General features: G+C 46.3%; 1 long non-coding RNA gene across 1 annotated transcript; it reads right to left on the reverse strand.

Moving 5' to 3' along the window:
• Window positions 1-492: 492 nt before the first annotated feature.
• Window positions 493-10,307, reverse strand: LOC148220262 (uncharacterized). The gene is made up of 2 exons (XR_015799127.1): window positions 9,993-10,307; window positions 493-5,776 (listed from the first exon to the last, which is right to left on the reverse strand). It is a non-coding gene; the product is annotated as an uncharacterized LOC148220262 (long non-coding RNA).
• Window positions 10,308-16,862: the final 6,555 nt, after the last annotated feature.

The following is a 16,862-nucleotide window of genomic DNA, read 5'->3' on the forward strand; positions in this document are numbered from 1 at the left end:
TTATCGCTTCTTTTTCCTGAGGAGCAAATAGCTTCTGTAATTCCTGGTTGAGGCTGAGATCTTTAACTGTAGTACTTAATACAGAAACTGGTTTTTGATCCAATGCTGCTTTTTTTGCTTCTTTTTCAGCCAGATTATTCCCTCTTGTATGGTAGCTTGTTCCTTTTTTGGTGCCTTCTTATATGGACCACAGCAATTTCAGTGGGGCCCCTAAGAGCCTCTAGTATTCTAACAATTAATTCTTGATGTATCAACCTCTGTCTTTGAGTGTTAATTAACCTCCTTTTTTCCCAAATTTTACCAAATGTGTGGACTATGCCATAGGCATACTTAGAATCCGTATATATCGTTCCTTTTTTACATTCTAAATAAGATAACGCCCTGGTTTAGGGCAAATGTGGGGGAAAACCTCCGGAAGGAGCCCCCAGACAGCAAACACCCACGACTCCTCCCCCCACCACCAGGTTCGGGAAGAATTTCCTCAGAGAAGAGTGGAAAAAAACCTGTTTATTTAACAAGCGAAACACTCCTTAGCACAGAAAAAAAAACACCAGCTGACAAAAAAACTCTTTCACCGTTCTGAAGGGATGACAAACTCAGAGAGTCTCTCCGGCGAGAGGTCACCCAGTTATCAGTCTCTGGCGCTGGGGAATGACTGCTGCAGGTCACAGAATGCAGACTCCCGGTGTTTCTTGGTGTTTCCCAGGTCCCCGTCCGGAACAGGTTCAGATGTTATCCAGGAGAGGAAGGGGGGGGGGGGGGGGGAAACCAGTCCAGGGAAAAAGTTGGACCGCCTAGCTGAACTAACTAATAAGCAAAAGCAAGGGCAAAGCGAAGGAAAGAAAAAGAGGCAGAAGCGAGCAAGCAGGCAAGCAAGCAAGCAAGCAGAGCTAAAACCTCTCCTAAACGCAGACCATGGGGGAGGTGAGCTGGCTGATAACAAGACAAAACAAAGCTTCACTTTCAGAGTCAGTCCTGAAAGCACAGGACATAATACCAAACATAAACAGAACACATGACTGGAGATACAAACACCATAATGTCACCCTAGGACACCTATAAAGAGCAAATAGTTCACAAGCCTGAGCGGACCATGCTGTGTTTAAGGGTCTGGATTCTACTAATTTCAATTCTTCTCCTACTATGGCATATCTTGATTTTCGTTTTCCTTCCACCACTCGAGAAGATCCATCTATAAACAATTTTACTCCATCTTTAAATTTAACTTCTCCCAAGTCAGGTCTAATTTTTGTTTATAATTCTATAACATCCACACAATCATGTTCTAAATTTTCTCCCGGTTCCTCATATACGAATTGTGCAGGACTTTGGGAAGTTGTTGCTTTTAGCTCCAAATCTGGGGAAGTGATTAGAATAGCTTCATATTTTAATATTCGGGCATTGGTTAACCATTTCTCAGCTGTTGGATTCAGAATACCCCTTACGTTATGAGGGGTGTGGACCACTAGGGGTGCCCCAAAGGTAATTTTTCGGGGTTTTTCAATTAAAAGTGCTGTGGCCACTAGGGGCTGGAGGCATGTGGGCCAACCCCGACTGACAGGGTCTAGTAGTTTAGAATAATATCCCACTGGCTTTCGATTGCCTGCCCATTCCTGGGTGAGTACCATTATTTGTGGTAAGAAAGGCGCTAACATAGTGGGATGCATAAATAGAAGAAATTAGGAAATGTCATGAGGATTGTTGAAACTTTCACTGGACAATTTTGTTCTGTTTTGAGCACTCCAAATGAAGGAAATTTGGAATCAAAGGAAGGTCGAAAGAAATTTAGGAGAGAGTAACAGAAATTATCTGAGGTTTTGAGATTGTAACAGCTGGGGAAAACTGAAACAACAGAAGTTATTTAATTTATAAGTAGACCAGGAATAGATATCATAACAATATTCAAACACATAAAAATACTGTTAGGAGTAATAAGCAAAGTAAGAGCTGTTGTCCTTATTTTCTAGGTGTGGGATTACCAATAATGGACTGAAATTGCAGAAGAATTTTTGAAAGTCTAACAGTATTGGGGCATTTATTATTGTACTATATTACCTAGGGATGTTGTGAATCTCTTCAGGATGAAGTTAGGTAAACATCTGCATGGATGACATAACAGATTTAGTTCTGTTTAAGGCATGGAAATGCACTATACAGTCTTTCTGTGATGCTTTTTTTACCTTCAACTCTGTAATTATAATGGTGACATTATAATGATGTCCCTCCTTGGACAGGAGCACTCTTTGCTGGATTAAGAACTGGCTGGATGGATGGGCCCAGAGAGTGGTGGTGAACGGTGATGCATCCAGCTGGTGGCCAGTCACCAGTGGTGTTCCTCACGGATCTGTGCTGGGGCCAGTTCTGTTCAATATTTTCATTGACGGCATGGATGAGGGTATTGAGTCTCTCATTAGTAATTTTGCAGACAATGAATCATTAAGAAAACTGGTATGATCACGGACAAAGACCCTCTAACTAATTAAAGTTAGAAAGTGGTATGTTTATTCACCGGCGGGCGGCACGGGAATCACCTCCAAAAGGCGTGACCGCCCCGAACAAGGTTCTTTGCCATCTATTTATTCCCCAAGATGTTACATACAATACATATGCGTAACCCCAGCACCCCCCATCCCCATCCCATATTAAAATGAGCCCATTAGTCCTTCACGCGTGAGCAGCTCTTCTCTTGAATTGGGTCGGTGGTCTCGAAATGGGTCAGTGGTCTTGAAGGATGAAGTCAGGAGAGTCTTCATCAGGTCTCAGTGACCCTCTGGCACGATCCAAGGCCCCGTGCTTCATGGTTAGCGATTTACTTATTTTATGTTCTTCTGTACGTAAATTTATAATAGCAGATAATTATACCAATTAGCTCTAGCCTAAGCATCTAGTAATTATTAACCTACCATTTACCTACCTAACTTACATCTTGGTCATGGAAACTACTTCTACTCTTAGCAAAAATTCTAACTTTTTTAAACCATGATTCATCTCTCCTCTCTATCGCAACTGAGTTGTTGGCATTTAATAAAAATCCATTGCTGTTGTTGAATAAACTGATTTTGTCCCCTGCATTTTGCCTGTTTGCACCTTTGAGATCAAACGAACCATCACAACCCCCCACTCTGTATTAATAACAGATCGTGACAGATGCCGTGGCCTGAGAGAGTGTATCAGGCTGAGGTGCTACCCACGCTGGGTTAGCCAACTTGTCAGCCTTCGTGCTACCTTCTGCTATAAATCCTGGCAAATCGGTTTGACTCCGTACATGCAGAAAGTAGTATGGATGAACCCTGGCCTGAATGGCACATCACAAGGTCTTCAGTAAATGAAACAAGGCAGGATTACTGACCTCCTTCAAAACTGAATAACACAACCGCTGTGTGATGTTGGCCACATAGATGGAATCCATGACCAAATTGAAAAGTTCCTGAGAAAATCTCTCAAATGCCATGACAGCAGCCCTCAATTCAACCAATCAGGCTGAGCCAGCCTCATGACCTTCCAGAACCTGCCACTCAGATCCATCCTGCCAAGTTACAATGGCCTTTCCTGTTCTTCCCGAGCCGTCAGTAAAGACGGTGGGCCCTTGCACCAGCTCCTGACTATGTTTGGACTGTAAATAAAAATTATTTGATTTTGCCACGTGCAGTAGTCTGTGGCCAGGCAGATGATAAGTGATCTGCCCTGAAAAACTGTAGAGAGGACTTTGCAGAGAAACATTCTTTACAAAGGCCCCCTCAAAGTCCTCCCACGGTACCAGAAGTATGATTTCTGAAGGATCTGCTCCCATCAACTGCAGGCACCGTTGCTGGCACTTGCGTATCAGGCAAGCAAGCAATTCAAAGATTGGGGTTGCCGTTTTTCATAGCTGATGAGGCAAAAAGACCCATTCCAAAACGTGCAAGGGATCAGACCATTTGTCGTCCCATTGGCCAATGATACCTGTACGTTGTTGATCTGGAGCGATAATGAAAACAGTGACATCAACGGAAGGATCAATGAGATAAACCTGGCAAGCAGAAATTGCTTGCTGAACGTCCTCCAGCGCTTGTCATGCCTCCAGAGTCAACGTGCGGGGTGACTTCAAATCGGAGTCCCCCTTCAACAAATCAAACAATGGAGACAATTTTGTCGTGGTCAGTCCCAAATATGGACGTAACCAATTGATGACACCCATCAATTTTTGCACATCATTTGGTGTCTTGATTGAATACGCAAATTGCACTTCTTGGTGCTGAATTGTTTTCTCCATGATTTTGACTCATAAATATTTCCAAGGAGGTTGCTCTAGAACCTTTTCTGGAGCCACCTGCAGCTCACGTGAATGCAAAGCATGGAACAGCTGAGGTTTTATTCTCAGCAGCTCATCCTGAGTGGACGCTTCCACTAGGATATCATCCATGTAATGATAAATTCGGGCATCAGGGAACTGTTTGCGAACTCCAGACAAGGCATGGGCCACATACCGCTGGCAAATGGCTGGCGAGTTTCTCATGCCCTGAGGTAGAACCCTCCATTGATATCTCTGTGCAGGTTCATCAGTGTTGAGAGCTGGCACTGTGAAAGCAAATTTTGGTCTATCATCAGGATACAAATAGAAAAGAAACAATCTTTCAAGTCAATTATGAAAATTGGCCAGTCTGCGGGAAGCATGGTGGACGACGGCATACTAGGCTGCAGAGCCCCCATCAGTTCCATTACTGCAGTGGCCCCCATTAAAAATCCGTCTCAATGTGCACCTCCCACGGGGACAGAACACCCCTCCCCCAGAGGTTAGTAGGAGTTGAAGCAGCGTGAGGCTGAATTGTGGTTGTTTGGCCCTCCTGGTTCGTGATCATCATGGACCGCTGGCTCATGTAGCATTGCTTCGTTCCGCCCAGTCCCGCAACAGGCGCCCCCACCAGATCCAAAGGCCACTCTGGGGGCCAGGCAGCTAGGGAAAGGATCGTGATGTCCGCACCAGTGTCAAGAAGCCCGTGGGGATGGATCTCTGGCGGTGTCCCACCAGGGAGGGACACGGTAACACAGCATCTTGGGACGTTCTTCAGTCAGGACCTCGGTCCAGTGAACTTCAGGCAGCTCAGTGGACCCAAAGCCACCGTCTCCTCGTGACCGGTCAGCTACCCTGTGAACACAAGACTTAAAAGGGACAAGTTGAGGAATCCATGTTCCTTCCAGAATCATGACCGGGGATGTGGATGTGGAGACCATGGTGCAAATCTGCCCAGTGAAATCTGCATCAATCAGTCCCAAGTGCACCGTGATGCCCTGAAGGGTGGCACTAGATCTCCCCATAAGGAAAGCACCCATGCCTCCACCAAAGGGACCAAAGGCATCCAGAGGGACCTTATGTACTTTGCAAGAATCTAAGACAACTGCTGTTGCTGTGCAGACATCGACGCCTGCTGAGCCGTGGGTGCTGGCTGTGAGAGTGCTGAGCAGATCTCCATTGGCTCCACTACTTTGGGAGAAACTTGTGTCCCAGAACGTCTCCCCCTTGTGCTCCGTTTCCCATTTCCTGAGACCTGCAAGATTCGGCCATCAGCATGAACAGTTGCCTTACAGAGCTCTGCAGTGTGGTTCGGTCTTCCACACCGACCACACAGGTACGAGGGAGTTGTGAGCTTCTGCACCTTCTTTCCCTGTTTCCTCCTAGCCTGAGCATTCGCCTGCCATCACTGTCTGCTCTGCGGCGCCACCCAGATGGCTTGGACTGCAGTGGTCACTATCGGGAACCCATGACGCGAAGTGCCTATCCTTGCACAGGCATCGCCATCTGCGGGACAGAAGGATCACCAGTGTGATAATTGATAAAAGATTCGTGTTAATCACAAAAGCATTGGGGTTTGCATAAACCAGAATACTAAGCTCTGAAGTGAAGCACGGACACTAGATAAAGGAAATTATATGATTAAATAATTCTGTTTTAAATCACCTTGTTATGTTATATTATGTTGTATTATGTTACATTACATTATGTTATATTATGTTATGTTTTTCAAATAAGTTGTATCGGCTACCAGCTTACGAAATCAGACTTCCCAAAAAGCCCTTCCTACCTTTGTCTAATCAATACTGCTTATCTCAAGGACCAGACTTCCAGAACTTCTCTGGTGGTTATCTACAAGGACCAGATGGCTATCTGTGACTGATTATGGCCCGAAGGCTTTGTGAATTTGTGTAAGGATGTTTATTCAACCACCACTGCCTATGACAAAAAAAAAAACCAAAAATTATTGATTACAACCAGAAACAACAGTATAAGAAGAGGCTGCAAACCAAGGTTCGGTGGAGCGTGGAGTGGGCGGTGACCCCTCACGTTCCCCAGTGCGCTGCTTGCTCTTTCTATATCGAATAAAGCAATCCAAAATTCTGCTGAGTATCGAGACTTTTGTCTCTCATTTATAACAATTTGGTGCCGAAACCCGGGATGTCCTTGAAGCCCTAAGAGGCACTGCGATTTCAGGGAGGCGCCCCACTGCTGTGGCCCCGGTTCGTCAGTGATTCTCGGGACCCATCGACGTACCGCACCATATAGACTGAGCAAGGAAAATCTCCCCGGAAGACCACGGCAAAATCACCTGTAATTCTTGTGCACGAAGACCCAGACAGGAGCATCGGACTGTGACTATCTGTCTGGTTTGGTGGGGATGACTGTGTGTTTGTCTGAATGAGACGTGGTCTTTGCTGCGAAGCGAAAGCGGAGTCCTTCTATCCGCGTTTCCAGCATCCCGCGAGGGACCTGGCCGGTGACCGGACGAAGTGAGTGAGCACAAAGGGAGAGACTGCTTTTCTTGTCCTAGCCCAGGCAGAGGTTAGGTCCTTCCCATCCTAGTCCAGGTAGAGGCTAGGTCCATCCCATCCTAGTCCAGGTAGAGGCTAGGTCCTTCCCATCCCAGTCCAGGCAAAGGCAGGCCCAGGGAAGGGGAGAGGGGGAAGGGGGAGGAAAAGAAAAGCAGATGGCAACACACCAGTCACAGAGGGAGAAGGGAAAAGCTGCTTTTCCCATCCCAGCCCAGGTAGAGGCAGGTTCCAGTCCATCCTGACCCAAGGAGAGGCAGGGGTTCGGGCGGAACACATCGGGGAGTACAAACACCTCAAGACAGTCCCTTGAGGTAAAAATAAGAAAAAGAGGGAGTAAGATTCTGAGTCCCAGGGACCCACGAAGAGGTTCAAGTTAATTTGGTCCACAAGGAGATTGGGAAAATAAAGACAAGACAAGTAGGTTGCCAGAAATACCACCAGGCAGCCCTTTGGGAGTAATATTAAAATGTTGGGACACAGGGGCGGTATACAGAGGAAAAAGTAAAGAAAAATTGATTCAATATTGCATGGTGGAATGGACCAGAGAAATGATCCGTAAAGATAACCTATACTGGCCCATGTTCGGATCATTTGAGGGTTGGATTTGTCGGGCATTAAACACATATGTGGCTCATAAAGAACCATTTAACAGAGAGGAATGTGAGTATGCTGCCCTGTGGGCTAAACAGTCCAAGCCATCCTTGATATATACTTTAAAAGAAAAAGAGGATGAAGATAAAAAAAAGGTTACCTGGGAACCCCTCGATAATCTCCCACCTCCGTATAATACAGAAAATACAGGAGACCCCCCCCACGCACCCACTTCTCCTCCTGGTACTCCCATAGCTCTAAAAACTTGCTCCAGTCAAAGGAATACCAGGAGAGATAGTATCACCAGAGAGGAGGGAGATAACAATACAAAGGCTCGCCTTTACCCCCTGAGGGAAGTTCCATTAGCAAGACAACAGGCTGGCTTAATTAGATTTGTAAGTGTTCCCTTGAACACAGGGGAAGTGAGAAACTTTAAAAAAGAAATGGGAAAACTATTAGAAGATCCTATAGGGGTATTGGAGAGACTAGATCAATTCCTCGGACCAAGTATGTATACTTGGATGGAATTACAATCTATATTAAGTATCCTATTCACCACGGAAGAACAGGAAATGATCAGACAGGCTGGAATGAAGGTATGGGACCGGCAGCATCAGATTGGACCTAAGGGAGACCAGAAATGGCCACTAAATAATCCTAACTAGGATAATCAAAATTATGTCCATCGCCAGAATATGATGGACTTAAGATGGATACTCGTTAAAGGTAGCCGAAAATCAGTTCCTAAAGGACAAAATATTAATAAAGCCTTTAGTGAACAACAAAAAAAGGATGAATCCCCGACTGACTGGTTGGAGTGCCTAAGGAAAGATCTCCAAATGTACTCCGGGATAGACCCTGATACACAAGTGGGTCAGGCACTCCTCAAAACCCAATTTTTTGCTCGATCATGAAGAGATATTAGAAAGAAATTAGAAAAGTTAAATGATTGGCACGATCGGGGGGGTTAAAAGAATTGCTAAGAGAAGCAGAAAGCAAAAGCAAAAATATTTATAGCTACAGTTCGTGAAACACAGAAAGAAACCCAGCAGAAAGGGGGAGGGAAACCACGAAAACCCCCACCAAAACAAGGAAATGAAGCAGGAAATAATTCACCAAGATGAACCTGCTTTTACTGTAACAAGAAATGTATCCTAATCAGGACTGAAAGTCACCTGCCCCAAACCCAGGTGTAGCCTGTTCATCAAGAAAAGGTGTCCATATTGTACTGAGTTGTTGTGGTGTTATTCCTATGGTGGGTATCCCCCATTCGTATTATGTGTCCAATGTAGAAGAAATAAATGTAAAGAAACTATTAAAGTATTAATACCCTATCAGCACAAGGAGAAATCAAAATTGATGATCATAACTGGTGGGAGGAATAAGGAAAAAAAAGAGAGCCAGAGCAGAGGTATTAGCAAGAAAGTGTCAGAAGGGTGGTGTATACTGTGCTGTTACTGCTGTACCTCGTACTGGAATGTTAAAGCTAAAAGTTGGGACAAAATTAAGAAACACTACCAAAAGAGAAAGACAATGTGGGAGACCCCAGGACATATTCCCTGCTGCCGAGAAGATTAAACAAACCTCGGCTACTGGCAGCAACCCTGTAGGCCTTGAGGGAGGCAGAGGGATGAAAATGGTCATGGGAGTCATCCTATTGCGAATGATGATAAAAAGAAATAATGCTGATGCTTGTTCTAGGTGTTACCAGACAATTAGGTATGGCAGACGCACGGTATCCACCCTTGCCTTCCATACACATATCAATTCGGCCTGCTATAATAAACACAACTTAAAAACTTGCACTATTATGGGAAGAAGTTACTGGGTAGCCACCAATTTGGGAAAAAGAGAGTGGGCTCCAACAGCATAGCAAAGTTGTCCAGTAGGAGAGACACACCTCTGCTTCATAAAAGAAGGTATGTGAGGATATTCAGATCAGAGAGGAGTGCAAGATCACTACAAGGAAGAATTGATAAAAAATATAACTAAGGTGTTCAAAAGAACAAAAACAAACCATGGGGAAAATTTTAACTTGTATGAGAAAATAAAACAACAACTCAGCGAACAGGAATTACCCACCTTGGGAAAAAATTTATTTGTAAAATTAATAAAAGAAATCACTACTAAACTAAAGTTAACTCACTGTTGGATCTGTGAAGGAATGCAAATGACTAAACAATGGCCATGGAGGGGGGAGGGATTGGGCCCAGAGCAGTTGTTACAGTGAAATCAAACGGAAATATCGAGGGGAGGCAATAGACCTGAAGGGTGGGTTCTAAATCATGAGGTAATAAGAAAGGTATATATAACACGTCAGGGAACTAACTTTACCCAATATGTGGGGCACACCCCCTGTAAGAATATCCTGATTACAAATGCAAGCAATCAGTCTTGGTGGCCCAAAGCTCCAGAAGGATATTGGGGAAAGTTAAGTAAAGGTAATTGTAAAAAAAACAATTTTACAGGACTATGCTGGTATAATAAAAATAAAGCCAACCCATATGAAGAAGTAAAAAGTAACCCCCAGCAGGATCAGCGGGACCAGAGGAATCACCTCCACTATCTAAGGTCTGACGCGCTAAAGCACTACCTACCATTTCTTCGACTTTTGCCTGAACTTCCTGCCAGAACCATCCCTGGTCTTTCGGTCTGATGGTCACATGACAGGGAGCCAATGTCCACAAGTTCACTGAAGAGGACCTCCCAATCCCCCGGCCACAAACCCGGGGAATCGCTGGTCTCCCGTCTGCAGTCATCGTCCACGCCGAGGCTAGAAGACACATCGTCAGCTTTTGCGGGAGGCAGAGGCGGCGCAGCCAACCTGGCCGCCGCTGGGGTCGCCCCATCCCCAGCGGAGCCGGTGTCCTCTGGCACAGCTCGCGAACTCAGCGTGAATTGGCACGGAGCCCCCTCAGGTTCACCCCCTTAGCGGCGGGGGGCGGGGAGCGCAGAGAAAGCCGGCTCCCGGGGAGCTGCGGCCCCGCCCCGCACCCCGGCCACAGGGGCCGGCAGAGATTGCTCAGGTGGCGGAAGCACCCCGGGTAGCAGAGGGAACTGCGCAGGGCCGGTCGGGGCCGGGGCTGCCCCTCCACCGCCCACAGCAACCCTCACTGTTTCAGGAGGAGGCGGCACGGAGAAGGAGACATCCGGGAAAGCCCCAAGGAGGGTACTCCTCGTGGCCAGCGGACCCACGGGGGGCACCACCCTTTCCGGGCGGGGCAGGACCACCCGTCCCCCATTGGGGCGGGATCCGACCCGAGATCTATCAACGCCCCGGCCCTGGCGGCTTCACGCGCCTGCGCAAGCCTAGCAGACTGCGTCACCGTTGGGCCAGCCGCTCCTAACTCCCCCATGGGTAGAGGCGGCAGAGCGGGCGGCTCTGGTCTCGCTGTGTCCAGGGGATAACGAGTGGACACACCGTAGTTCCGACACAGTGTCGTGACCGACTCTGAGTCCAGCAAAAGCGATTGCTGGGCCAGGGACCCCTCGCAGCCCTCGAGTGCAGGGAATGCGCAGAGGGAGGGCGGTTCTCCCCCCCCACGACTGCTCCCGCGGTTCGGTGAGCGGCGGGGCCGGCATCGCCGATCCTGGCGGGGCTTCGAAGCCCGGAGGGGCTCCGCCCACCCCCTGGCCGCTGGAAAGCAGCTGGCCAAGGGTGGTTACCAGGTCTCCAGCTCGGGGAAAGCGGGAAAGCTCCGGCTGCGGTAGAAACTGGAAACTCGTCCGGTTCCCTGTCCGTCTCCAAAGTGGGAGACGGGGTCTCCCCATGGAGATCCTCCATGGACCCACAGGGACTAAAAACTTCGTCCAGAAAGCTATCAATCCTTTTCCACTGCAGCAAAAACTGTACCCCATCTGCCTCATAGGCAGAAAGAGTACCCCAGAAATGTTCACCTAAGAGAGACCACGCCTCCCTAGAGAATGCATCCTCAGGCTTAGAAAGAAAACCCCGGCTCCGAGCCCACAAGAACAGTCGCTCGAATTCCATCAGGGAGATGGAAGCCTGATGTCTGTCCAAGAGGTCCCCCCAGAGGCTGAGAACTAACGCGTCCTTCAGAGAAACCAAACAGGCCTCCATGGCTAAAAACCACCGAATCAGAGAAAAGGGAGAGAGAAAAAAATCTCACCCAAGTTTGTTTCTTCACACGAGGTCACCATTGTCACCAAATGACACAGAGATGTCAGGAAAATTAATCCACAAATACCAGAGGTTTATGTCCAAAAAGGAGACAGTGGAGTCCTTTTTGCTTTATTTGAAGACAGGGAGAGGCCATGGGACATTCCCCTGGGATCTCTCAAAATTTTGGAGGACGAAGCCTTCTTTTTATCCTATTTTCCCGGCCGCATTTCCCTCTCTCTTTCCTCATTGGCTTAGGTACTTGAGAGGCACGGACTTCCCGGAACGCCTGATACCTGAAATTCCCCTCTAATGTATATCCCTCCCTTTTAATTTTTAATTCTTATAGAATTCATAGTTTTCCCCCCGTTGCTTCTTTCATCTTTCGATATCCAATTTCATTTATCAGCAGCCTTACAGTTTGTTTGTAAAGGCAAATATGTTTTTCCATTCATCAATCGGTGGAATCCATCCTGTGCCAATTGATAAAAGATTCGTGTTAATCACAAAAGCATTGGGGTTTGTATAAACCAGAATACTAAGCTCTGAAGTGAAGCATGGACACTAGATAAAGGAAATTATATGATTAAATAATTCTGTTTTAAATCACCTTGTTATGTTATATTATGTTGTATTATGTTACATTACATTATGTTATATTATGTTTTTCAAATAAGTTGTATCGGCTACCAGCTTGTGAGATCGGACTTCCCAAAAAGCCCTTCCTGCCTTTGTCTAATCAATACTGCCTATCCCAAAAACCAGACTCCCAGAACTTCTCTGGTGGTCATCTACAAAGACCAGACCTCCAGAACTTCCCTGGTGGTCATCTACAAGGACCGGATGGCAATCTGTGACTGATTATCACCCAAAGGCTTTGTGAATTTGTGAACAACGAGAACCCACAGTATAAGAAGAGGCTGCAAACCAAGGTTCGGTGGAGCGTGGAGTGGGTGGTGACCCCTCGCGTTCCCCAGCGCGCTGCTTGCTCTTTCTATATCAAATAAAGCAATCCAAAATTTTACTGAATATCGAGACTTTTGTCTCTCATTTATAACAACTTCAGAGTTTAGTATTCTGGTTTATAGAAACCCCAATGCTTTTGTGATTAACACGAATATTTTATCAATTGTGTTATGAATGGTTTTCTATTTTTCCAATTAAACAAACAACAAAGATTAAAAGCAACAACAAATTTTTAATAGTAACAATTATAAATGAATACAATCAGAAGTATTAAAGATGATTACAAAAATTATTGAAACTAAATACCATCCAAGTAAAGTATTACAGTTGTATAATTTGGGATGGATAAAATTTGAGAGTAAGTGTTTTAGTATAATTGAGGTTCGTATAAAGCATAAGCAAAACCGACCGGGGGTACGGGGAGGGGCCTGCCCTTCCTCTCGTACCAAAGCATCCAGGCTAACAATCCCACTTATATACTATAGGCTACAAAAGTTTTTAGAAAGCTCTTCCTAGTTTCTATTCCTAAGATCTACGTAACTATACTGCATGGCGCATGCTCTACTAATGGGTTAGGGGGTCTCTTATCCTTTTAAGGGTCTTATTTCCGGTGAAGGCTCATCATCTTCATCAGTGACCTAGGTGTGACCTGCAGGTAGCGCAGGCGCCCTGTGTGACTGAGCAGATGTTTTCCATAACATGACTTTAATTAAGTCCCATGCTTGGAATCATTCCATTTTTGACAGCTTCAAGGTTGAAGCTGTATTTCTAGATGCCGCTTATCAGACCTCCGTCCTTCTACTATTCTTATCTGACTTTCTTCTAACCTCCTTCTTCGACTCCCAACATCTGGGAGATGTCTTTTATCCTGTATCACCCATCTCCCCCCCTTTCACTCGGTAACAATAGTCTTTTATTGATCTAAATACAATTTTGTTAATATAGTTACAATTTAATTAGCACGAATCACATTTATCACAATTGTCATACCCCCAACCTCCAACCTGTGCCCCTGTACCCAGTTTCGTCCCTTGTTTCTCAAAATGGCGCCGGTAATGCAGCCAGCCCCGCCATTTTGCCTCCCTCATACCCCAGTTTTCCCTCCCTACCACCTCAGAATGGCTGCTTTCCCGCGCCCTCCATAGCACCCGGCTCCTCCCCCTCCCCTGCGTCGATGGGTGTAACTGCGTCGTGACTCTCCCCCTCCATCGGGAATCCTGTCCCTACCGTGGACCCCACCCACTTCCCGTCCGGTTCCCATAACACCGAGACCGGAAGCGGCCCTGCCGGAGACCGGAAGGAGGTCATCTTGGCTTCCACTGCCACCCACCATCTAGCATCTCCGGCTAGCCCAAAAAAACCTCGCCATGCAATCAGGCATTCTGCATCCTCTTCAGAGGATGAGAGCAGCGACTCCTCAGACTTGGATTCCCACTTCCAGTCTGAGGATCGCTGGGCAAAAATCTATAGGGAGGCCACCCGGGATGGAAACTGGGATTTGGCAAATAAAATCACAATCTTCCCAGTTATCTACAAGTGGGGAAGGAGGGCAACATCACCTCCACTATGGGAGCCCCTCCCCTATGGGGAGCTTAAAGAACTGCATAAGGCTGCCAAAGAGCGTGGCCGGGGCTCACATTACTTTAAAAATCTTTTAGAAGCCACCTTCTCTGCCCATGTTTTGGCTCCCCATGACATCAGAAATATTATGAACTTCCTCCTTTCCCCAGTTGAATTCATGCTGTGGGAAAGACAATGGAAGAGGCATTTAAAAACCTTATCAAACACCTATTCAAAGGATGTAAACAAACCAAATGTGTCAATAAAACAATTGGCTAGAGAAAGGGACTTCCACAAGCCCACTAACCAAGCTCAATGACTACCTGAAACGACACTCCTAGACGTTGCCACTGCAGCAAAAACAGCCTTACTCCTCACCCCTAACACTTCCCTCCCTACACAAAACTTTGCCAATACTACGCAAGAGGCAAAAAAGTCTTTCATATAATTTGTTAATAATGAGAGGAATGTTGAATTTGTCTTTACAAATGAGTTGTGGATCAGCCCATGTCCCATGGCCTCTCCCTTTATTCGAATAAAGCAAAAAGGACTCCTCTGTCTCCTTTTTGGACATAAACCTCTGGTGTTTGTGGATTAATTTTCCTGACAATAAATTGAAAATTGCACTCAAAAAACAAATTAAAAGTCCCGAGGGACAAAAAGAAGTGTTAAACACAATTGCCATGGCAAACACCAACCCCGAGTACGGAGCAATCATAAAGTCTCTACCTCTAGACTCTGAGCCCACCATTGAACTGATGATTGAAGCCTGCACAAAACATGCCTCCACTGAAAACACGGTGGCACAGGCAATAGCAAAGGGAATTGCAGATGGTGTGGCAGAAGCTTTTGCAGTGATTGCCGCAAAAGACAATAAAAAATGCTTTTACTGCGAAAAACTTGGTCACCTTTTAAAGAACTGTCCTGAGAAGGCAACAATTCAGGACTGCCGTCTGTGGCCCCCAAAACAAGCACCCTGCCAGCCACAGCACAGGCCATGCCACAGGCCACGCCACCAGCAGCAGTGTGAGCTGTGCTGCTATTGCCAGCACACTGCGTCCCCTGCATGCCAGCTATGCTGCCCTCACACCTGTGCTGCTGAAGGGAAAAGCAAAAAAAGGCACCCACTGAAAAGCCCTATGCACCCAACCCTACTGGTGCACACCACACCACGGGCATGGCACCGCCCGTCCTGCTCAGGCTCCAATCCTGCCGCTTCCTGCCTTCGACAACAACGCCACAACCGACAACAACCTTACCAACACCAGCACATCCAGCAAAACAGCCATAAACGCAAACTCACTGACAAAAGTAAAGTCATTGCCACAAAAGTTTTGGGAACTGTTAAGTGGTTCAATGTAAAAAATAAATATGGATTCATCACCCGAAATGATACCAAGGAAGACGTGTTTGTCCATCAAACTGCAATTAAGAAAAATAACTCCAAGAAATACCTCTGCAGTCTAGGAAATGGAAAGACTGTTGAATTTGATATAGTGCAAAGAAAAAAAGGCCCCCAAGCAGCCAGTGTTACAAGACCCAGTGAAGTCCCAGTGCAAAGCAGCAAACATGCACCGAACTACCCACACCCTAGAAGATGCTGTCCCCTACACAGCAACCAAAATAATGAAACCCAAAGCCAACAGCCGTCAAGCCACAACAGCAACCCAAAAGGAAAAACAACACAAAACACCAACCGACCCTCCTGCAAGGAAAAGCCCTTTCTTGTAGTTCCAAAACTTTCCAAATTAATAATTCACACCCCTTTAAGTACCTTCTCTCAATCTGTATTGCCTCCCTGTCGGAGAAGGGAGACGCGGACACCAATTCGGTCATCAGCAAAGTCTCGTTTATTGATACGCAGAGTGGCGATTAAATACAATGCTTAATTAGCTCATGCATAGTGCAAAATCTGAGCTCATCATTGGTCTAGCTGTGCGGCTTAGCTAAGCACTTCGGCATTCATGTTTTTCTCAATTCTGCGTGCCTTCCCTATCTCAAGGACACTGTATCCGTGAGACTGAGGCCCACTTTGCTAGCTTTACTAAGTTGATCTGACTATGGCCTTTTTCTTCCAGCTATTCCTGCACCAGGCTCTCTACACTTCCCCCGTTTTCTTTTTGAGCTAGAAGAGTGGCATGCCAAGTTTTGCTAACAGTCTTTTGAATAAAATTTTGTAAGCAAGTTATTAAGCAAGGTAGCAATAAAGCTAAGCATAAGAATATACTTAACACCATAATAGCATAGCGAATGTTACCCATACGTTCTCCCGAGGCGCATACTGCATTGGAAAAGATTTTGTGCGAGCAAAGTTAGCAAGCATAAGCAGTGCAATGATCATCATTTTGATTTCTTTGGCGGCCTATTCTTTTTACGCCCTGTATTGCTCCCTGTTATCTGCAGTTGTTTCACCTCTTCTATACTTTGATTTAATACCTCCTCTGGGTCTGTACCGGGCTTAATTGGTCCTACCCGAGGCCAAGGTAGGTGTGGGACTTTATGTCTGCATCTTGCAGCGATAATGTGCGAATTTGCATAGATGTGCTGCCTCTTAATCCAGTTGGTAAGTTCCCACCGGGCCCAAGCTAACAGGAGCTGTTCTGGTGTCTCGTATAGGTTTCGTACTTGGGCATATGGCACTTCTGCTTCTTTTTCTAGGGCCCGACCCCAATTTGAATCTCTTAGGTCGTCACTTTGACACCTCTAGCACCACAAACTAAACACTGTTCTCTGTTCCACCCACGAGCAGTCCCCACAGCCCCCGCACTTTAGGGCTACCCAGGCTTCACACCATGACCCCCCACACGCACAACAAGGACGG

Source organism: Sturnus vulgaris, chromosome W (assembly GCF_052056855.1).
Source record: "Sturnus vulgaris isolate bStuVul1 chromosome W, bStuVul1.hap1, whole genome shotgun sequence".
NCBI lineage: Eukaryota > Metazoa > Chordata > Aves > Passeriformes > Sturnidae > Sturnus > Sturnus vulgaris.